At 36.4% G+C, this 23,897-nt stretch overlaps 1 long non-coding RNA gene across 2 annotated transcripts in view; it reads right to left on the bottom strand.

The window, feature by feature from the left end:
* The window catches only part of LOC147576805 (uncharacterized), a 168,877-nt gene that overhangs the window by 52,828 nt on the left and 92,152 nt on the right, over nt 1-23,897 (bottom strand). For both annotated transcript variants that reach the window (XR_015241154.1, XR_015241153.1), the window contains exon 2: nt 3,876-3,947. This is a non-coding gene — a long non-coding RNA (uncharacterized LOC147576805). The remainder of the gene's footprint in view (nt 1-3,875; nt 3,948-23,897) is intronic.

Consider the following 23,897-nt stretch of genomic DNA (forward strand, 5'->3'; position numbering starts at 1 on the left):
CTCAGTCAGTTGTGTTTCTGACTTTGGCTCAGGTCATGATCTCAGGGCTCGTGAGTTTGAGTCCCGCGTTTGGCTCTGTGCTGACAGCTCAGAGCCTGGAGCCTGCTTCAGATTCTGTGTCACCTTCTCTCTCTGCCCCTTCCCTGCTTATTCTCTCTTTCTCTCTCTCCCTCTCTTTTTTTTTCTCTCCTTCAAAAATAGATAAACATTTAAAAAATTAAAACATAATCATTTCCCTAAATTATGCTCAGTTTAATGCTGATTTTCTGTTCTATGATCATTTTTTTCTATCTAAAATCTGAATGATCACTGTACCTCATCTGTAAACCATTTGTCTTGAGAAACAGGTATTGCTGACCTGGAGTCCATTAAATCAAACAAGATCACAGGAGGGATGTGTTTTGGTGTTGGCCAATGCATCAGCACAGTTCTTGGGTCATCCCCTTCCCTAAGGACCTGCAGGTTGGATTACTATCCAGGATCTCAATATGGCTTAAATCCATCAATAAAGTTTATGTGTCTTCATTCCACTAGTGTTCCTGGAACTAAATTATTACTCTTACTTCTCAGTGAGACCACTGTTTCTATGTTCCTTCTTAAAACTCTGTGACACATACTGGGATGACAAAGAGGATTGAAGACTCCTAACAAATACAGTAGACCAGGTCAGACATGTTACATATCATTCTTAAATGGTATCTTAAACTGAATGTGGGCTGTAACTCCCATAGCGTTTTCCCGCTTTCCCGTCTCCTGAGTAGATCTTGATTTTCTAGGAAGACCCATCCAGAACTCAACTCATAGAAGGAGCACCCTCAAAATCCTGGCTGAAATTTAATCCAATCAAACTTTTATTGTATTGTGAGTAAGGTATTCTCATAGATTGTAAAGATAAAAAAGAGAAGATATCCTTTTTTAGAAAATACTTGTAATTGACTGGAGCCCATGGTTGCTGCACCAGAGCCCATCCAATGAGAAGACTTTTAAGCTTCTAGGAATGTAAAATGTCAAAAACATTCCATGGATTCAATATTATATGGTTCATTAGGATCTGTTGTGGCTATCCTTAGACATTTTTTGCTAACTAACAGAATTAAAAGATCAACTAATGTTGAAGAGGGAGGATTTTTCTTGGTGACTTTAGGATGCTGTTTCCATTGTAGGAATAATTATGCAAGGCTAAGTATCTAGGAAAGAATTGCCAGAGAAAGAATTAAAAATAAGATTTTATATGGAAGTACCCACCTTGATCCTGAAAGAAAAAAAATGAACAGCAACAGCAGCAATTGAGCAGAGACTCAAACTTAGAAAACCCAAATATAATTCACTGGAGTCAGTGTGAACAAAGCTGAAGTCAACTATATTAAACATCTTATGTACCAATCAAGTAAAGTATGTGTAAGTTGTAAAAACAAAAAACAAAAAACAGACAAACAAAAAAACACCTTATAAGTGAAGGTCTTATCTCTTTTTGTATTTCCCATTCTTAGTGCAGTAAGTGACAGGACACTAAATACATGTTTAATTAATTAAAAAAAAAAACACACAAACACATTAAGCCAGAATAAGAAATAAGAGGCAGAGCTCTTATATAAAGGTTTTCCTTAAGAAATGAGGCTAAGTTGTTTATAATTCTTTTAAATACAGTGGGATACAAATTTCAGGATATAAGAGCAAAACAAGTCAAAGAATTTTTCTTTTTTAAATTCTTCATCCAAGAAAATGCTTATTGGTGTTCAAATGTCATATACAGTGCTTCAAGTTCCCTGCTTTAAGTTTATTTTGCACACTTGAGCCATCTACATATTTGAGCTGGAATATTTCCTTTGGAAAAGAAAGTAAAAATTAAAAGTTTGCCCACAAGTAAAAGTCCACAGGCGAGACTACAGGGTGCTTTAAATTGAAGTATTCAAATCCTTTTTAATCACCTTCCTTAATGTAAAAATGTTGATATTTAATCCAAACTCTTTTAGATTATTCAGGATGATAAGCAGCATGTCTCTCTATATAGTCTAAAGGATTAATTCAAAAAGCAACTTAAGACACTTTTTGGACAAGAAGATTTCCCCTTGGAATTTTGGAAACACACATAAATATTTTGTTTGGGGTGCTGAGGATGGAGCTGGTGTTCAGAACCCTAAAGTGGAATATCAGAAGGTGTTTATCAGGTTCATTCCATCGTAGACCTTTAGCTGCTTCCTTTTGGTTTCCTGAGAGAGATACAAGTCTCACAACTATTTTTCAGGTCAGGAAAATATTCAGTTCCCTAAATCTTCCTAAATTCCTCTACAGAAACTCAAACTTGAAACACAAGAGTAGTGACTTTACCAAATTTTATGTCTTCACAAGACTCTCCAATTTCCCACAAGGCCATGAGTCAATTTTTACAATGGTAGGTATAATTTTCATGACTTCTCAAGGAATTTCATTATTTTACATTAATTAAATGCTCTAGGAAGAGAAATATAAAGAGACAGATAGCAAGATACACACACAAACACATAAACATACAAAAAGTGGAGTGAGATTAACAATAAGAGAAAGAGAAATTCAAAAGACATCTGTTTTACTTATTGAGTGAGCAAGAGGACTTCTTGTCCCTTCATATAGGCTCTTTCCATTTGCCTAGCATAGAATGATTATCTTAGTAAACTGGAGTCATTTCAAGATTTTAAAATTTGTATGTTTTTTTTTTAATTTATTTTTTATTTTAGAGAGAGAGAGCATGAGCCAGGGAGAGGGGCAGCAGGGATGGGGAAGAGAGAGAGAGAGACAGAGACAGAGAGAGAGACAGAGAGAAAATCTTCAGCAAGCTCCATGCTAGTATGGAGCCTGATGCAGGGCTCAATCCCATCATCCAAAGATGATGACCTAAATCAAAATCAAGAGTTGGACCCTCAACTGATTGAGCCATCCAGGAACCCCAAAAGTTTGTATGTTTTTGAGCATGGTTTCAAATGTAAACCAATTATTATGCTGAATCATATAAATTTGTCATTTTTGTAGGTCAAAAACTGTCAAATTCTAGCAATTTCCTATTGCTCAACTGTTCATATAATCTCTTATTGATTCTCTTGGTGAGGGAGGGACCCCATACTCTAAATAATACAAGATGATCAATCATATGATACTCAACACTGGAAAGAAGGAAGATACTGCTTGCTATGTAGGGCCATGAGAGTTTGTACTTGGGAGCAGAGTGAACACGCAGGGGCTGTGGAAGGCAGACTTTAGAGTAACAAGACGATGAGATTCCTTTGGTTCCAACAGGAGAATGTAACTGGCTTGTTTGAATAATCCCACAGGCTGACAGGGAACTGAAGCAGTTAGGCTGAAGTACAGTGCAGCTGGTCCAGGTGTTAAGGAAACTAGCTGAGCGAGGAGCCCTTTCTGCTGGTTGGGAGGCATATCTGATGCAAATCCTTGGGACCCTTTGGGATGCTAGTAACCCATGTCAAAGTAGCATATGAAATTTTAGGTATTACAGTGCATCAACCTAACTTCAACTGATATTCAACTGGTAAAAACTTCAACTGGAAAAAAGAAGTTGATGTGTTCTATTGTTGGAGAAAATTTAGTTGTGTGGTACTCATATCTTCAATATAGAGCCTCCCCAATGGTAATTTTCAGTATATGTGATTTTCTGATCAAGTGCTAAGATAGATGCTGCTAGTTGTCTACTCAATATTGGTTCTTTCCTCTTCTTTACTAAGTTCAACTTTATTCAGGACAACAATGTACTCAGTTTAAAAATGTGATGTCATATGCTCCATTGTATTTGTGACGGCCTTTGGTCAAAAAGATATTACCAGGAGGCTACTGGATTGGACTTGCAGAAAAGCAATGCTTCCCTGAATAAAATGTAACAGACTCACCTGGCACACATCTTTTGTTCTTAGCATCTTTGTCTTTTTTCTTTTCTTGTCTCTCATAGGAAGATGCAATGTCTAGAAGTGGAGAATTATGACCATAAGAAGGATACAACTTATGCATATATGTTAAAATTTTCAGGAGTTAGTGTAACATAATTTATTACTTTTTAAAAATGTTTATTTATTTTGAGAGAGAGAGAGAGAGAGAGCGCACATGCACAGGGGAGGGGCAGAGAGAAAGAGAGAGAGAGAGAATCCCAAGCAGGCTCCATGCTCAGTGCAGAGCCCTATGTGCGGCTCAGTCCCGCCAACCATGAGATCATGACCTGAGCCGAAATCAAGAGTCAGACCCTTAACTAACTAAGCCACCCAGGCACCCCAGCATATACCTGAATTTAAATGTTAGCTTCCACTCATAGACTTAGCTGGATAAACATGAAAATAATATGTAAATTTTCAGTTTTCTCATTACTTTTTACTTGTTAAGGTCCCTGTAAAGTTTATATCTGAAAACACAGATTCATTTATTTAAAAATATTGAATGTTCCAAGCCCTGAGAGCATAAAATAAAATAAAACAACAAAAACCTAATATAGGTCATACCCCTAATGAATTTCTAGTGAGGGATAACAGTACCTTAAAAAAAGAAAAAAAGAAAAGTATTATGAAGTACAGGTATGATTGATGATATAGGGAGGCAAGTGTTGTTAATGGGGACAAAATGAGACAATCAAGAAAAATGTGCTGCTTTCCTTCATCACAAAACTTTTCAAAATAGTTATTTATACTTGTCTTCATTCTATGTCTTCCCAATGCCTTCCTGATTCTCTCTAATCTGCCTTTCCCATCTCTACTTCATTACTACATGGAAACAGCTCTTATTAAGGTCACCAGTGATCTTCGTGTCACTAAAAACAATGTATACCTTTTGGTGTCTTGTCTTAATTGTCTTTGCAACATGGTGTGACACAATTAAATGCTCCTCTTTTCGTGAAAAAAAAAAAAAAAAAACCCTCCCTCTGTGACACCACACTCTAGTTTTCCTCCTTACCAGCTTATCCTCTTCTTTCACTGCATGTGACAATTCCTCAGAGCTGGACCTGAGGTCTCTTTCTTTTTAGTTTTTGTATTCTTGATGACGTTATCCATACACATGGGGTCAATTAACATTTATATGTTAGTAATTCCAGAAGCACCTATATGGCTCAGTCAGTTAAGCATTGGACTCTTAATTTCAGCTCAGGTCATGATTCCAGGGTGGTGACATCGAGCCCCACATCCAGCTCTGCACTGGGTATGGAGCCCGCTTAAGATTCTCTCTCTCCCTCTCCCTCTACCCCTCCCCTGCTTATGTGTGTGCATGCATGTGCACACACTCTCTCAATAAAAAATATTATAAGTAAATAAATTAAATAAATAAATAAAGTTTAACATTTATATGTTAGTAATTCTAAATTTATACCTCCAGCCCAGATCTCTCCTGTGAGTTACAAATGCAAATCCTGACATATTCTTGCTAATGAATGACAAATTATAGTCAAACCCGACATTGTTTTCAACTTCCCAGCACCTTATTTCTTTTTCCCCTTTTTCTTTTTTAAGAAAATTAAGATGCATAATCCTTGTTCCACAATGAAATTTCAAAATTTCAAATCCTGGGTTTCCTATACTTCCTTGTATTTAGATCATGGGACATGACCTATGATCCATCAATCATATGTGCCTGTCACAGACTGTAAATGGAGAACTGATGACATAATAAATTGAAATTTGTGACACCTGTCCTCTGGCCGTGGTGTTGAGAGAAAAACGATCAAAGCCTGGACCAGTAGCTTTGGTGGAGTCAGTGACAGGACTCAGTGTTCAGTGCTTACAGGGTCATAGTAACAGCTACAGTATTTACAACTGGATCCCAATTGGACTAGTTCTATGGCATAATTTTGGCCATTGTCCCTGAATCTATATTCACGGACCTGGCTGGGTACCAGAGTGATGGTTCTGTGAGCTACTAGATAAGTTTTTTTTTTTCTTTTAAACTCTTTACTAAAATACAACACTAACACAGAAAAGTGAACAAATCCTATGTGTACAGGCTTAGTGAATGATTGCAAACTAAAACAAACATGTAAACTCAGCACCCTCAGACACCTCCTTTATGTTCACTTCCTTCTACAGCTCTTCTGACAAAGGTAACCATAACCCTGACTTCTAAAACCAATTTTGAGCTTTATATAGTTTCATACGTACACACTCCATTATGTCTGACTGGATTCTTTTGCTTAACATTATGTTCCTGGGAATCATCCATGTTTTTCCATGTAGTAGTAGACTTATTCATTCTTATTGGTTTATAATTGCCACCAGGTGAATATACACAGTTTATTAATCCATTCTTCTGTTTACAAGCATTTGAGTAGTTGCCAGATGGGGGGTATCTCCATTATTATTTGCAATATATTGTTATGAACATTCTTGTATTTGTCTTTTGGTGAATGTGTGTATGTAATTCAATTGGATTCATTCTTAAGAATGGAATTGCTGGGGCATAGGGTTTATGAATTTTCAGTTTTTCTAAGTACTGCCACATGGTTCTCTAAAGTGTAGCAATTATTGCTCATAACAATTTATTCTTCTATTTTAGGACATAAAATTCCCAGTTCTTCCATATTCTCATCAATCCTTGGTATTTTCTGGCATTTTCATTTTAGTCACTTGTAAGTATGTAGTAGTATGGAACTTGTTATAATTTGCATTTCTTTGGTAAGCAATGGCCTTAGTTCAGGCTGCCATAACAAACATATCATAGAGTGGGTGGCATTTATTTCTTCCAGTTCTGGAGGCTGAGAAGTCCAAGATCAAGACTCTTACAGATCTGGTGACTGGGGAAGGCCTGCTTCCTGTCTTATAAATAGCCATCTTCTCCTTATATTCTCACAATAGCTGAGAGAGAAAGAGGAATCACACTCTTTCTTTACTCTTTTTATAAGGGCACTAATATCATGAGGTCTCCACCCTAATGATCTAATTAACTCCCAAAGGCCCCATCTCCAAATATCATCACATTGAGGATTAGGGTTTCAACATGTAAATTTTGGAGGAACACAAACATTTTGTCCATTGCAACAATGACAATGAACCCTTTTTATGTGTGTTTTTTTGATTTGGATAGCTTCTTCTCTGCCTATTCAATTCTGCGACCATTTCTCTTTCGAGATCTCTGCCTTTTTCCTTAATCTATAGGCCTTTTTTTTTTGCATACTTTGGATATATTGCTTTGTTAATATATGTATTGCAAATATTTGTATTTTTTATATATTCTGAATATGACTCTTTTTTTTAATAGAACACACTTTATTCATAAATCAGTTTCCATGAAATCAAAAGCAGGGACAAACTGTTTTTGGAAAAGGGAATATAAGAAGGCAACATGTCATTTATTTTTTATATATATATATATATATATATATTTTTTTTTTTTTTTTTTTTTTTTTTTTTTGGTCTCAGTCTGTGGGTTGCTTTTACCTTTTTAGTCTCCTAATGGAGTATTTTGATAAAGATGAGCTCTAAAAAAAGAATTTCCAAGTTATTATTCTGTATTTTTAGTGTTTTTGTGTTGTGTTAAGAAACAGTTGCCTACTACAAGTTCATGTAGATATTTCCCTACGTTTTCTTCTAAAGATTTTTTTCCCCAATAACTTTAGGTGAATTATTTTCTATGTGAATCAGACAAAGCTTGTTGACTTTGCTTGCAACTAAGAATATTATTGTTTATAATCACCTAGATATTCCAAAAGCACCCCAAATTCATCCAGAATAAAACAGAATTTGTTCAACACTCAAAACCTAGGTCATTGCCTATATTCTCTGTCAAAATAGCTGTGAAAGCCAGAAATGTAGGAATTACCTCTGATATATTCTTTTTCACTTATCACTATTTGATTTCTTTCTGTATTAATTACTATTTCTGTGTAATACATTAGTGGATTAAAACAACAATAACTGTTCATTTTCTCTCACAATTTCTGTGGTTCAAGAATCCAGATGTGACTTGGTTGGGTAATTCTGGCATGTGGTGTCTCTTTTTTTTAAAAAAAATATTTTTTTAATGTATGTTTTATTTTTGAGAGAAAGAGACAGAGCATGAGCAGGCGAGGGGCAGAAAGAGAGGGAGACACAGAATCCGAAGCAGGCTCCAGGCTCTGAGTTGTCAGCACAGAGCCCAATGCAGGGCTCCAACTCAAGAACTGCGAGATCATGACCTGAGCTGAAGTTGGACACTTAATTGACTAAGCCACCCAGGCACCCCAGGCATGTGATGTCTCTTATGGAGAATGTAGTCAGATGTCAGCTGACACCACAGTTCTCTGAAGGCTTGATGGGGCAGGAAGATCTATTTTGAAGTTGACTCATACATATGGTTGGCAAATTGGTCCTGATTTTGGTGTAAAGTCCAATTCTCCTCTACACAGACATTTCAAAGGGCTGCTGTAGTATCCTCATGGCATGACTGCTGTTTTTCCCCAGAATGAGTGATTTAAGACATTAAGGCAGAAGTTGCAATGCCTGCCTCTTAAGATCAAACCTCAGTAGTAATACATTATCATTTCCATAAATACTTTATTGGTCACAAAGATAAGTCTGATTCAATGTGTAAGTAGCATATACAAAAACATGAATAACAGGAAGTAAGGATCATTGGGTACCATCTTGGAGGCTGGCTACAACAATCATTGGGTCTTCTACATTTTACATGAGAAATATCTCTCAACTCTGCCACTACTGTGGCCTAAGGGACAATCATTTATCTCTTGTCTCATATCCCATATCTTCTTTAAACTCCCTCACAAAACTTCTTAGTAGGAGCCAGAGTGTTTTTTTCAAAAGATAAATCTGATTGTTAGTCCTCTGCTTTAAATCATCTGTCTTAAAAATACTTATAATTTATAATGATTATAAAGATATTATAAAATATACAAATAAAATATACAAATAAAATATACAAATAATATAATATAATATAATATAATATAATATAATATAAGAAGTATTATAAATATTTTCTAATACTTTTAAGGAAAGATCTAAAACCACTGAAAGACATATTGGGTCCCCCATGATTTGGCTCTGCTTTGTCGTACCTCTCTTTCTATTTACTATACTATTGCCTCACTAGTCCTCTTCCAGTTACTCTGATGCTTAATGCTTATTCACCTCTAATGCTTCTTCCTGGAATACTCTTCCCTCTTATCCCGTTTCTCATTTGACTACCTCCTAATCATTCTTAGATGCCCATTTAAATACCAATTCCTATTTTTTTTTCTAAGCTTCCAAACTGAATTAGACTTTACTGTTATTCTTTATTATATCATATGATTCTTTTCTACCATAGCTCTTAGTTTAGTATATTGAAGTATTTAGGTATTTAGGTAACTATTTGATTAGTGTCTATCTCTTCTACTAAAGTTCTGTGGGAATAGGAACCATAACTGCTTTGTATCCCATCAAGAAGTACCTAACTCACAGTAAGTCCATGCATACTCTTGAATAGCTTTGAATAAATGGATGAATAAATAGATGGATGAATAGATGAATGAGAGTGACTGAGTACCTAAAAAGGCAGCTGAGTGGAGAGCCTTAAATCTTGGGTCATGATGAAGAAAAACAGGGTGGTAGATTTAGGTGGTTATACCTTTTCTCCAATATAGCTGGTTCCAGACTTCCTTTTACAGATATATGTGTCTGGTAAATAGTAAAAGGGATATTGGGAAGATTATACTCCAGTCAACAGCTGGAATCTATAAAGCAACTCATACTTTATATCATGGTTGCTACTATAAAAGAGTGACCATTTTACAGACACGCTTTGCCCAAATGTTTTGCTATCAGAAGCTATTTTAATTTAATTAAAGAAATAAACAGTTTTGATATGCTTGCACTGTGTTTAACTACAAAAGTCCCTAGAAGTCTTCCCTAGAAGTCTTTACACCTGAAAGGGATTCTGTCTCTTCCAATCTTTATATAATCAGAAGTAACCTAGATTCCATGCCAGTTTAATGCTCTAGAGAATAAAATGTCAATGATAGAAGTATTTTCAACTAGGGCCATAACATGAACTCTTTTAAAAAAAAATGGTTTAGGGCTTCAAAAAAATGAGGGCATGAAATATTTTTAGTTGTCTTTATTTTTTATTTTAGCCCCACTTCTTAATTCCACATACTATCTCAGTAACTTTGTTTCTTAGAAACACTAAGTAATAGCAACTCACATTTATAAACCAACTTCCTGAAAAGTAATTTTGGAAACAAGATCTTAATACTAATAGAAAGAAGAAAATTACATACAATAATAGAGTTTGGTATATTTATTTTTGTCAGTTTTGTGTGTGACAGAAAAAAAAATGTGTGTAGAAACACATGATGAAACACATGATATGTGTTAAAGACCACTCCTTTTGCTGTAGACCCTCAATTTCTGAATCTTTCATCTAGTTTCTCTCCAATATATATGCAAAGTTGGTCACATGCTAAAGATTTTCTCTATTTTCTTAAACCAGATATCCATGGGGCCTTCCTATAGCATTTAAAAAGACAAGCAGTGGGGCGCCTGGGTGGCGCAGTCGGTTAAGCGCCCGACTTCAGCCAGGTCACGATCTCGCGGTCCGTGAGTTCGAGCCCCGCGTCGGGCTCTGGGCTGATGGCTCAGAGCCTGGAGCCTGTTTCCAATTCTGTGTCTCCCTCTCTCTCTGCCCCTCCCCCGTTCATGCTCTGTCTCTCTCTGTCCCAAAAATAAATAAACGTTGAAAAAAAAAATAAATAAATAAAAAGACAAGCAGCTCTATCAAGCAATTTCTTGGTGGAAAATGACCAATGAGTTTAATTTCTCTCAATAGGAAATCATTCTGCCTTCCTTCCTGGGGAAGAAAAGCAATGAAAAAAGGAGTTGCAAACTGGAGAATAAAATTTTGACTTCAATTTTATTCTACTTTATAATAATAATCTTTTGCATTGGTGTAATACGCTACAAATAGAACTTTCATGTTTACTAAGATATAACTTGTGCTTTCTTATATAAGATTCTTTCTTGTCAAAAGTCTGTGTATTTCTTGTACTTACCAAATTAGCTTAAACCGTTTCATTATCTACTTCTTTTGATGATAATCTCAGCACACATTTATTAGATCTATGCCATGAATAAATGTGCTCAGTACTATCAAGAATTCACACACACACACACACACACACACACACACACACACACACATGTTTAAGAAAGAATATCTGCTTGGGGTGCCTAGGTGGCTCAGTCAGTTGAGAGTCCAACTTTGGCTCAGGTCATGATCTCACAGTTTGTGAGTTTGAGTCCCGCATTGGGCTGTCTGCTGTCAGCACACAGCCTGCTTCAAATCCTCTGTTCTCTTCTCTCTCTGCCTTCCCCCATTTTCTCTCTCTCTAAAATAAACAAACATAAGAAAAAGAACATCTGCCCATAATCCAAAATCCAATGACAAGAAGAGGACAAGTGCACAGAGACCAATAACACTAGTGAAAATGTTGTAATGTGTGAAAGGATTCATAAAATGAAATGCCAAAGAGGTTCTGAGAAGAATAGAAATTATCATTAGGATTATTGAATGCTTATTATATACTAGATACTTTGTACTTTACACACTAGATTGAACATTTACGTTATTCTGTGAGACAACTATTGTTTCCATTTTACAGAAAGAACAAGATTCTCAAAGTTCTTGAGTTCCCAGTCCTAAATCAAAATAAATAAGTGAAAGCCCTAGAACCAAAAAAGCATGTTGAGAACCTAGGTATTTGGTTATTATGGAAAAGCTTCACATGGAAGTGTCATTTAAATTAAGCTGAGCTTTGAATAAATCACTAGAATTTTGAATAGACAAAGAACAGGGCAGAGGAAACCAACCACCTGATCACAAGTAGAAATCAGACCCCGGGCAGCTGGAGTGGATATCTAGAGAAGGAGTGAACTCAAGCAGAATGGTGAGTTCTTAGCACAAAGCTGAAAATTGATGGAGGAATATGAACTCATAATATAAAACTGAGAATAATGCCAGGAATGAGATAAAAATAAAGACTGACCACTGAGTACTAAGTATAAAGGGTTTGGGGCATGAACTAGTCTTCAGGGGGAAAAAATGAAAGATGAAGACGTGTAATATATCATGTTATTATATAAACTTAAAAAAATTTAATATTTGACCCCATAGTGAATGATACTGTGGTAACTGATTTTTGCCTTGTATGTCAGAAAGGAGCAGAATGTTTGTCATCTTCATCTTCTGGGACAGATTATTTCTTTATCCATTTTCCTAGCAATTAGATAAAGCCAGTGACTAAGTTCCTTCCAATGAAGTGTGAGTGAAGTGAGGAGCAGCACTTCCAGGACTAGCCTATGAAAGCCCCCATCTAATTCTAGCATTTTCCCTGCATCCACTGGATGAATGGAGACAACTTCAAAGACCTACAAGATGACAAAGAGCCAAGATAAAAGGATCTTGAGTGCCTGAGTGATGGTATGCAGCCAAAACCATCCCCTGTACTACATTTCATGGTAAGTGGGAAATACACACACCATTTTTGGCAGTAAACCGTTGGAATTGAGGAACTATTTGTTCCTGCAGTTATCCCACTCTGATACCCTTTGCTGAATAATTTGATATGATAACTACTATCTCTGATTTAGTCCCTGATTCTCTCCTGCTTGCTACTCCCAAGACTGAATAGTGCTGGAGAAATTATGCAACACTATTGGATAATGTCTCAACTGGGTTCCCAGTGTTGCTGTGTAATCCTCCTGTGTGCTTTTGGTCATGAACTATTCTCATTCCTTTCATGGTCTATTTTGAAGATTCACCTCTCTCCTTAAGATCTTTCTTGCCCTTTCAGCAGATGAATTAGCCTTCTCTTTAGTTAAGTGCTTATTCAAGAATTGTGCCCATATTTTTGTGGTCCTTTTCTTATTAGTTTAAGTAGTTATTTATGTATTATGGCTATAAGATCATTATGTATATTAGATAAAAAATGGCTAAAACTCAAAAGACTGACTATACCAAAAGTTGACAATGATGTGGAGAAACCAGAATTCTCATACACTCTTGATGGAAATGTAAAATGATACAGTTACTTTGTATAACTGTTTGGCAGATTTTTACAGAAAATTCAGCATTCATTTATTATATACCTTAGCTATTCTACACGTAGGTGGTTACCTAGGGGTCACAGAGGAGATCCCCAGTGGGACTATGGCTGAGAAGAGGCTTTATATAGAGGATTTTCTGTGGTTTGTGGCAGAGAGTCAGATGTAACACGTCACTTTATTTTCCCTATGAAATCTTCACTAAGGTGTATGTCAGCAACTAGTTACTAGTGTAAGCTGCTTTTAATGAAAAGACTACCAATAATTGGGTTACATTAACAACATGTATTGATTACTGACCTTGGTCCAAGTACTATGCCATCCACAATTCACATGTTATCTTTTTCAATTTTTACAATTACCTTGAATAATAATTTTTATTCCTCTTTTAGAAATGAAAAACAATGTACTACATACTAAAATAAAACAAATTTAAAAATTTCTAAGAATAACATACTGGATGATTCTAACACCCTCTGCCCTCCAATTAAAGATAAAGCTACTTATTGTTATCCTTACTTGGAACTTGACCTTATTTTATTTCAGTTTTTGACCTGGCAATCTCAGGTTAGTATTACTTGGAACTTACTTTGGGCTAGGCTTGAGATAAAAAAAAAAAAAAACAGCTTGGGAGTGGGGTGAGAATAAAACATATTACCTACATTCGATGCTTTACAGTGTATAGAGAATAAAAAAAGATATTGCCTGGATATCTATAGTGAATGTCAAGGCAGAGTCCAAAGAAACACAGAGGAAGAGTATTGGTTGTGTGAGAAAAGGAAGTCTTCCCAGGAGAAGTACACTTCAGTTGGGTCTTAACAGGTACGCAGGCATAGAAGAAAAGTAAGGGGGGAATGGCATAGAGCCACTCCTAGCAGACGGGCTAGATGGGTGCAAAGGTACTGAAATTAAAAATCACAAAGTAGTTCAGAATGGCTGGAGCCTGGAGCAGAGATTTCAATAGAGGGCACATGGAAATAAACATGGGGAGTAGTGACAGGGGACACCAACTCCTGGGAAATCACTCATGTCTAGCAACCAACTGGACCTAAACCTTTAGACTCAGTTTCCTGCACTCTACCTTCAGAAATTTTGTAACCATTATTTCCTTCTTAGGAAATAGTGTAGTTTCCTTCTTAGACTACAACATGGAACTCAGTATTCTGATTTTCTTTTATCTGGCTATTTATTAATTTTAAAATGTTTATTTATTTTGATAGAGAGAGTGCAAGTGGGAAAGGGGCACACAAAGAGGGAGAGAGAGAGAATCCTGTGCTATCAGCACAGATCCTGACGTGGGGCTCAATCTCATGAACTGTGAGACCATGACCTGAACCAAAATCAATAGTCCAAAGCTTAACCGAGTCACCCAGGTGCACCTGATTTTCATTAAGTTTTATATATACTCAGTTTAACTCAAAGAACCAATTATTTCATGGAGCAGAGCTTCTTATAAAGACAACTATTGTTAAGATACCCTGATTTTGTCGTCAATTTTGTAGGTTCTTTAATGTGATTTGATCACCTTCTCCAGAGATGAGAAGGCACTAGAGTCCCTAGTAGACTGATTCATTAACAAAACTTATAACCAAACTGACAAATCAAATGCCCATTTATTCATTGATAACACAGAAATGCCTCTCCAATGGCCAGAATATTAGATCCGGTCATTCTTGGTAAAAGGAATGGCATTTAGTGAAGAACTCCCCATATAGCAGTGGGAACTTACTCATATTGTTTTAGGCAGCTGTTATCACAATTTTGTGATATAGTTCTTACTTTATACCAATTTTATACATGAGGAATTCAAATGAGAAACATTAAATGATCTTCCTTGTTCTCATAGCTATTAAGTCTTGAAGCTAAGATTCAAACCTAAGATTCTTTGATTTCTATCCCATAAAATGGGTAGAATGCATCCACAGTGACTGGAACAAAAATGATGATGATATAATTAAAATAATTATAATTTATTGGGTGCTTACTTTCAGCCAGGTGCTTTTTACATTATCTTACGTAACATTCCTAGCAACTCTATTAGGTGGGAAACTATTTTCATTTTATTTTTATTTATTTATTGTTAAATGTTTATTTATTTATTTTCGAGACAGAGAGATGCAGAGAGAGTGTGAGCTGGGGAGGGGTGGGGCGGGGGGAGACAGAGAATCCGAAGCAGGCTCCATGCTGTCAGCGCAGGGTCCAATGTGGGGCATCAACCTATGAGTTGTGAGGTTGACCTGAGATGAAACCAAGAGTTGGACACTTAAATTACTGAGCCATCTAGGCACCTTTATTTTCATTTTAGAAGTGAGGGAACTAATGTTCACAAAGCTGAAATAACTTTTCCAACCTTTCAACCTGCTTAAGTGATGGGGAAATATTCAAAGTTCTTTTCATTGCTAGTCAAATAATAATAAGAATACTTGATTAATGAGAGTCAGAGTGAAGAGAATTTGTTAGCTGAGAGAATATTCCACCTAGTCTGGGGTAGAGGATAGAAAATCATTGAAATTCCTCTACTAGGGACTGATCATGTGTCTTTATAACTTGATGCTCTAGACATTGAACATTTTATACCATAAGCTTTTGCTTTTTAAAATAAATCTTATTAGTCACAAAGCGTTCCTGTCACTATCTTTAGTTATTACAGGCGGTGTACATTGTAATTTTCAGTTTATGTATCTCTCTTTTTTCTCAAGAGAAATTTTAAGGATAACAAAGAAACAAATTGCACCCAAACTAAGCAAAAACTTAATTATTTTTTGATATCATTCTACGGCAATTTTTCTTTACTAATTGGTAGTATATTTGTTTAACTTCCTGATCAGTGAAATTATAGTTTAGCCTAAAAAATGGACATAGGTATGATACTTTTACAAACTTAAAATCTTTAAGCAGTTTTAGGACTAGATCAATAAACTTTAACAGACATTCCTTTCTAGCACCTAGACTAAAAATCTTATCAAGACAGTGCTTTTGTTTTGTTTTGTTTCTATAAAGGCTTTTTGCAGAAGCAAGATTTGAACTGGCTTTCTTTGAAGTTAGTACTCTTATAGCAAGTTTGAAATAAGCCTAGACCTCTGCTCAAATCAATACATACGAGAAATTTCCTTCAACATTCCTTTGTCTCTTGAACTCCTCGAGAAAGTTTTGTTTCTTTCCATTACAGCTCAATGATCTGGTCTGAGGTTTGGTACAAATGAATATGTTTTCTAAATGTTAGTTGTATAAATGAATATTTGAATGAATTTACTAACTGTGGATTTTGCTTCATTTTTACAAGGCTTATTTTTTGGAAAGATATCTCTGATAAAGGAAATTTGTATATAGGAACCCATAAAATTGAGGCACACCCCAAATCTAAACCAAAGTTAGCACACACTTAAGGGAAACACCTCACTGTCTAGGAAACCTAACATATACCAGTCACAATCCTCCAACTTAGCTTTAGTGAGCTCACCTTCCTATAGAAAACAGGACTTGCTAGCCTTACCAAAAAGTCCCTGACCTCCTAGGCAATCATGCTCTGTGTCTGTACTGCCTCTTCTAAGATTCTATAAAATTTGATCTTGCCCCAAATCTCTCAGGAAAAAGGCTTTACTACTTGTGAGGCACTGTACTCCCCCAGTCCATGGATTGTTTTCTCTTACATAAAGGACATCAAGCTCATTACCAAATTGCATTATTTTTGTCATTTGATGTCCCAAATGAGACTTCTCAACTATTTTTTATTCTTTTGAAAAAAATGTCCTTTGGGACCTCCTTTCCAGATTTCTTAGGTGTGTCTTATCTTACCTGGTTTGGAGTTTTCTAGGCTTGGATATTTCCTCCCCAGCCTGGGACAATTCACTCCCCCTCCACCCACTCCCAATTAATTACATCACATTCGAGGATATTTTCCAAATCCTCTTCCCCTATGTACAAGGTTTTTTGTTTCTTATATTTCTTCTTAAATTTGAAAAGGATGGTGGGCATTTAGTTAGGCAACTTAGATAATATTTAAAACAAAAGAGAACAAAAATAAAACAAAAGAGAAGTAGCTGGAAGGTTAAGAAAAGGTCACTACAGTTAGTAAGAAAAGTCTGAGTCACTAGGGAAAAAACACATTAACTGACAAAAAACAAGTAAAAAGAAAAATAATGAGAGCATTCTGGGTATCTGGCCAAAACACTACCAAAGCTGCAAGTGATGAGAATAGGAAATTAGTCAGAAAAGATTATAAGCACACCTCTGAGATACTGCAGGTTCAGTTCCAGACCACCATAATAAATTGAATATCACAATGAAGTGAGTCATGAATTTTTTGGTTTCCTAGTATATATACAAGTTATGTTTATACTATACTGTAGTCTATTAAGTGTGTAATAGCATTATATCTAAAAATTTCCAATGTAAATATCTTAATTAAAACATATTATATTGTGAAAAAATGTTAAAACATCAGGTGAGCTTTTGGTGAGCTTTCACCTTTTTGCTGGTGGAGAGTCTTGCCTGGATGTTGATGGCTGCTGACTGACTAGGGTAGTAGTTGCTATGGTTGGGGTGGCTGTGGCAACTTCCTAAAATAAGACAGCCATGAAGTTTGCTGCATTGTCTGACTTTCTTCATGAATGATTTCTCTGTTACATGCTGTGCTCTTTGATAGCATTTTACCTTCCGTAGAACTTCTTTCAAAATTGGAGTCAATCCTCTCAAACCCTGCCACTGTTTTACCAGCTAAATGTATGTGGTATTCTGAATTCTTTGTTGTCATATCAACAATCTTCACAGCTTCTTCACCAGGCATAGATTCTCAAGAATCCATTTCATTTGCTCATCCATAAGAAGTAACTCCTTATCTATTTGAATTTTATCATGAGATTACAACAATTCAGTCCCATCTTTAGTCTTCACGGATAATTCTATCTCTCTTGTTATTTTCCCCACACCTGCACTTCCTCTGCTGAAGTCTTGAACCTTCAATTTGTAAAAAAAAAAAAAAAAATGCAAGATCTGTGAAGTGCAGTAAAGTGAAGCGCAATAAAATGAGGTATGCCTCCACTCATGAGATGGAGAAATTTGCATGGCTCCTGAAGTGAGGTCTACGTGTAGCTTTGCCCTGGTTGGTGATGTGACTTTTTTGCACCCTCATTTTTTAGAGGAGGAGATTGGATTAAGTCATATATAAGTTTCTTTTCAATTCTAACAGTTTACAGATGGCTAGAATTTTCTAGCAGATCATATTGATTTTATGTTTTAAATTTTATATTTATATTTCTTTTTTTTTTTTTAATTTTTTTTTTCAACGTTTATTTATTTTTGGGACAGAGAGAGACAGAGCATGAACGGGGGAGGGGCAGAGAGAGAGGGAGACACAGAATCGGAAACAGGCTCCAGGCTCTGAGCCATCAGCCCAGAGCCTGACACGGGGCTCGAACTCCCGGACCGCGAGATCGTGACCTGGCTGAAGTCGGACGCTTAACCGACTGCGCCACCCAGGCGCCCCAAAATTTTATATTTATATTTCATCTCATATATTTTGGTCTTTATAGTTTCTTCATTATTTAAGCCATATTATTGAGTGGCTGCCTGGTATTTGAATAGTGTGTTATGCAGTGAGCACACAAGATGGGTAAGATAACTGCCATCTACTGCCACACAGCTTTATACCCTGTAATTATTATATAATGCCTTTCTTCATCTCTTGTTACAGCCTTTAATTTAAAGTCTAGTTTGTCTGATATAAGTATGGTTACTCCAGCTTTCTTTTGACTTCCAGTAGCGTGATAGTCTCCATCCCCTCACTTTTCATCTGAAGGTGTCCTCAGATCTAAAATGAGTCTCTTGTAGACAGCAAATAGATGGGTCTTATTTTTTTTATCCATTCTGATACCCTATGTCTTTTGGTTGGAGCATTTGGTCCATTTACATTCAGTGTTATTATTGAAAGATACGGGTTTAGAGTCATTGTGTTATCTGCAGGTTTCATGCTTGTAGTGATGTCTCTGGTACTTTGTGGTCCTTGCAACATTTTACTCACAGAGTCCCCCTTAGGATCTCATGTAGGGCTGGTTTAATGGTGATGAATTCCTTCAGTTTTGTTTGTTTGGGAAAACTTTTATCTCTCCTATTCTGAATGACACACTTGCTGGGTAAAGGATTCTTGGCTGCATGTTTTTTTCTGTTCATCATATTGAAGATTTCCTGCCATTCCTTTCTGTCCTGCCAAGTTTCAGTAGATAGGTCTGCTACTACACTTTTGTGTCTACCTTTGTATGTTAGGGCCCATTTACCCCTAGTTGCTTTCAGAATTCTCTCTTTATGCTTGTATTTTGCCAGTTTCACTATAATACGTAATGCAGAAGATTGATTCAAGTTACATCTGAAGGGAGTTCTCTGTGTCTCTTGGATTTCAATGCCTGTTTCCTTCCCCAGATCAGGGAAGTTCTCAGCTATGATTTGTTCAAGTACACCTTCAACTCCTTTCTCTCTCTTCTTCTTCTGGAATTCCTGTGATAACAGATAGTGTTCTGTTTGAATCACTTAGTTCTCTAATTCCCCTCTCGTGATCCTGGATTTTTTTATCTCTATTTTTTTCAGCTTTCTCTTTTTCCATAATTTTATCTTCTAATTGACCTAATCTCCCCTCTGTCTCTTCAATCCATGCTCTTCCTCACAGCTTTATAAACAGCAAAATAGCAATTGGAGCAAAGAAGATGGCTAGGGAAGAGAGGCCAGGATGGAGATAGATTGAAAAGGATAAGAGCAAGACAAAACATTGTATAATTTCTGAGGACACAAGTAAGGCCACTGCTTTGAGGTAAAAACTGGGTAGGATTTTCATTTTCATTTTGGTTTTAGGAGGCTGGTTAGTGCTGACTATATGACTTTAGCCTTGTTAGAAGGTTAACAAGGGATTCACAGGACTTTCCACACCTCCCATAACATAGTATAGCTGATTATTATTTTTATTGATGTGGTCACTACCTAACCTGGCCCATAGATTTGTGTTCAATGCACAATAGCTGCCTGGAAATCTGGGAGGTTGCTCAGTGGTCCTCATAGAGCTTGATGCTGATATGAAAAACTGAATTGCAGACAGCAACCCTGAGAACATAAGAGCCTAGACCTGCCTGGGAACTAGACCACCCTGTGAGACCCTGTAGGTGGACATAAATGCGGGAAGCAGGTGGGCACAAGACAGTTGGAAGAGATGTGATTAGCAATTAATAAGAAAGCATATTTCACCTAAAAATCTTCATATTCTTCTTTCTCTCCTTTGTTCCTTTTAACCCAATGCCTGAAAAGTGCACAGTTTGAAACCTCTGATGGCCAATAAACTTCTTTGCAGCATGATGACTTCTGACCTCATATGCCTGGTCCAGTACCTGACACACTGAAGTACTTAACTAAGGAAGCTATTTTTGGTGTTGTTGCTTACTTGTTTTTATTGTCCCTTGTTTGAAAAGGTATTTAAGCTGGTCAAACATTAAATATTACTAGAATGATTATTAGAAGAAATGCTTGAGATTTAGAGCCAAACATATATAAGTCAAAGGGTTTGGAAACATTTGTTAAGTTAAAATAGTATATATAGGATACAGACACGCACAAAAAACTTATAGAAAAATGCCCATAGATACACAAACTAAGTATGTCTACATCAAGAAACACATCAGCAAGAGCATTATGGAAGCACAAGACCACTTCATGGTCATGTTTAAAGATAATGCTTAATATCAGTTACCAGTGTCTGCCTCCTACACTGATCAGTATAGAATTAAATTATTTTACTTATCTCCTTCATTAGACTGTGAAAAATGTTAGTCAGGGAATGGGTCTTTCTCTCCTTTGTATCCACGTTACCATTTCAATGGCTTATATGGTCATCTTGAAGTACCTAGAGCTGAGACACTTATTGAATAAGAAGCCACAGAGAAATCCCATTTCCAGGTCACATCTCAGTTTCTGATTTTATAGATCAGATTTAGGTCTTTAGATTTACTTAGAGCTCTCAGAAAAGAGGCATATTCTAACCAGTCTCTCTGGTTGAACATTAAAAACTGAAGTTAGAAGGGTGATAATAGCAAAAAGGGGTTAATTAGCATTTTGTGTACATTAGATAACACAGCTGCTTCCATTTCATTTAACCAGCATCAGAAGTTCTTTAGAAATGTGTTAGATGGAAATTCCCATTCATGCTTGCTTAAGTGGGTTGATGAAGCTTAGGTAAGCAAGTTGCAACACTGGGGGCGGTGGGGAAGGAGACAAGTACCAACAAAGAATTTAAACTCTCAAGTGGTTTCTGGTACACTAAATAGGCATGGGAAAATCAGGGCAGGAGTGGAGGTTCCTGGCAAACAGCCCCTCTATTCATTTCCCTGTCTTTCTTTAACTGGATTATAGCACAATTTTTATTGTAGTGGTGGTGTAGCTGTTTCCTTCACAGACCATTGTCTTTAGCTTAGGTTCACCTCTAATCAGTTCAAATCATCCTCATGCCAGTCCTGTGTTGAAGTGTTACCAAGCACAAACTGAAAAAGTCATACTTTATTACGAGACAGGGATCCAGCAAGCTGTGAAGAAAGAGTGCAAGAGTCAGTCTGGGAACATCTCTGGGAGTAACCAGATGTTTTACTTTAGAGGAGAACCACATGCTGAGTGAATGACAGAAAAAAGGCAAAACAGTAGATGACTCATCTCTGAGCAGAACACAAATGCTTGTGGATTTTCTTTTTTTAAAAGCAATGTAGTTGGATTAAATGTTTGAAATCGTCTGCCTCGTGCCCTATATTTTTTTGAAACTGTCAAATTAAGTTTCTTGATTCATGGGTCCTACTCAAGGATGACTGCTTTTGCATAGCAGATTTCTGATAGCTGGATTGGAAGAATCAGAGAAAAGCCATCCCTGTACATAAACTGCTGCTGTGGTGGTGTGATGTCAAGGTCACCAGGAGAGCCTTCATTCACATTTCTCTCTCCCTGAAGTTCATAATCCCGCCACAAGGGATTCCTTCTTTCATCAAAATCAATCCGTATCTCAAACTTAGTTTTAAAATGTAAATCCCGATACAAGGATTAACAAGTAAAATTCTATCTGAATCTCTTACAAAGCAAATTAAGGGCCTGGGGAAAAGCTAGAGCAATGCGTGTCACTGTTTCTTGAGAATGCAGTCCATTGGGCACTTCTCTGATACTGGATTTTCAAATTCTAGCTGCACACAGAAAGAGGAAGGCATTTGAAGAAGTAAACAGGGAGACAAGGGTTCAGAAAATGGAGATGTTAAGTAGAGAAGACCAGTTTTGGATTTTGAACTGATAATTTGACCTTTCTGAGCCTCAGTTTTTTCATTTGTAAAATGGAACCAGTAACATTTTTTTCAGATATGTTTGGTCAATGACCAGAAGGGACTCTCTTTCCTTTGCCAGACAAATTAACTACTCAATTATTTTGTTCCCTCTACAAAACAAATAGTGTAAGATTTGGAATTTCAGAGATGAATATCATTGAGAGAGTCTTTTCTATTCTCTCATCTATTTGTTTCTTGGCCCTTATCTAGTAAGAATTCTTTTATTTGTTTTCAAAGTCATCTTAGGTTAGAAACTGGGGACTAAAAGAAGTCTTCCCAATTTCATAGTTCATGGACATGATTTGATCAGAAATTTGAAAGGCAAGATGATTTCATGTTTTTATTCTTCTTCCTTGTTATTTACATAGTTAATTTTTTGGAAGACTTTTTTGATACTATATATTACTTTCACTACTGACAGTTGGTCAAATACAAATGTTCTCAGGAATGGGAAAACAATTTCATGTCAAATGTCCATCAGTTTTGACCCCACATGTTTCTAGAGACAACTCAGGATCACTGGAAATTACATCTCTAGGTTGAGAAGAGGAAACATGATACTAAATGTAAAGTGTCTAGAAGAGAACCTACATCCAATATACATTCATAGCAATTTACATACTGACAATATTGAGAGTAGCTTTCTTGGATTTTTTTAAAATGAGTGGGGGAGGGGCAGAGACAGAGGAAGACACAGAATCTGAAGGCTCCAGGCTCTGAGCTGTCAGCACAGAGCCCAACGTGGGATTCAAACTCATGAACTGCGAGATTATGACCTGAGCCGAAGTTGGATGCTTAACCAACTGAGCCACCCCGGCGCTCCAGAAAATGCAAATTTTAAGACACATTATATTTATTTCTATGAGCACTCAGAAGTACTGGTACTTTTGAAATATTACTACACTGGCTATTAATGTATTAATTAATACATTAATTTGTACCTGTTTAAAACAAAACAAAACTGAATGATTCAATCTGTACCTGTTTGAACATTTGTGCCTGTTTAAAACAAAACAAAATGGAATGATTCAATGACTGGGCACTTAGGGTATCATAATTTTTTTTCATTATCAGTTGGCATTGAGTCAATTCCATGTACTAATTTAGACTTTTTCTGAAGAAATTTTTAGTCTATACCACCTCTTGAAGTAATGAGTTTCAGAGGCTTGCTTTATAATATATGAGATAAGTCTTTTCCTTCAAAGTCTTCCTCCTCATCTCCCTTCTTCTCTTCCCTTTCCTTCTCCCCCTCCTGCTCCTCCTCTTCTTTCTTCTCCTTTTCCTCCTCTTGTTCTGCTTCCTCTCCTTTTTCTTCTTTTTGAGGTCAAATTAACTCTCAAGCTTAAAGCAGAGTTTCCTAGCTCTCATAGGCTAGAATATCCAAATTATGTTTACCCACAAATAAAATCAGATTTGCAGAATATCTTTAACCATTTGGTTGTCAACATTTCCAGGCTACTGACAAATATTTCCTTTCTTATCTTGGCACAGAAAAATTGTACTGCTCATCTACTTAATTTTTTTTTCCATTTTT

This window comes from Puma concolor, chromosome D1 (assembly GCF_028749965.1).
Source record: "Puma concolor isolate L17-30 chromosome D1, mPumCon1.1.hap2, whole genome shotgun sequence".
In the NCBI taxonomy this organism is placed as follows: domain Eukaryota; kingdom Metazoa; phylum Chordata; class Mammalia; order Carnivora; family Felidae; genus Puma; species Puma concolor.